Raw genomic sequence first — 763 nt, 5'->3', positions numbered from 1 at the left:
TATTAATGTTTGGAACTCAATTCCCAATAACAATTCTTATCAAAGTCCTCTTGAAACGATTATAATCTGTAGAACTAAAAAATGCAGTTTCTTAAACACTACAGCCTGGTAGCAACAAAGTCGAGTTAACTATTGTCAAGTTGGACTACGCAGTTACTGTTCTGAATAATAACCCAAACATCAATCAAGATATGAAAAGACATAAAGAGCTGATTGACCCCGACGTGATTTGAACACGCACCCTTCTGATATGGAGTCAGACGCGCTACCGTTGCGCCACAAGGTCAGTTGAAAAGTGTTGTTGCTCCCATACTTCACATGAAAAGTGCATGATAAAATATATGGACACCATCTTGAAATTTGCTACTTATAATCACAGTTTGGAAAAGATATAAACAAGGATGAATTAAGGTCTTCACTTTCAGATTCAGGGATTTCCAATTAAAAATTTAGAATATAGTAATAAACCCTTTTTTCTTACAAATTCAAAGATGACAATGGTATGAACAAATTAATAGGTGTTTCTGACTTGCCCCAAATCTTCTGTTTTGAACTCAGTTCCCAATGATATATCTCATCAAAGGATTGTTGAAAAGATTTTATTTGGTAGAATTAAAAAAGCAATTTTTCAAACACTTTCCTGACAGGTGGCAACAAGATCATGATAATCTATTGTCAGTTAGAATACGCAGTTTCTGTTTTCAATCTTAACCCAAACATCGATCAACTTTTTAAAAGATGAAAGAGATACTTGAACGTCGCG

The 763-nt window shown here is 34.2% G+C and overlaps 1 non-coding gene across 1 annotated transcript; it reads right to left on the bottom strand.

Moving 5' to 3' along the window:
• Positions 1-214: 214 nt before the first annotated feature.
• On the bottom strand, positions 215-286 carry TRNAW-CCA (transfer RNA tryptophan (anticodon CCA)). The gene has a single exon. It is a non-coding gene; the product is annotated as a tRNA-Trp (tRNA).
• Positions 287-763: the final 477 nt, after the last annotated feature.

Source organism: Dendrobates tinctorius, unplaced genomic scaffold (genome assembly GCF_039654945.1).
Source record: "Dendrobates tinctorius isolate UK_male_01 unplaced genomic scaffold, ASM3965494v1 ptg000178l, whole genome shotgun sequence".
In the NCBI taxonomy this organism is placed as follows: Eukaryota; Metazoa; Chordata; class Amphibia; order Anura; family Dendrobatidae; genus Dendrobates; species Dendrobates tinctorius.
The sequence above is the reverse complement of the archived record's forward strand: the minus strand, read 5'-3'. Positions and strand labels throughout refer to the sequence as shown.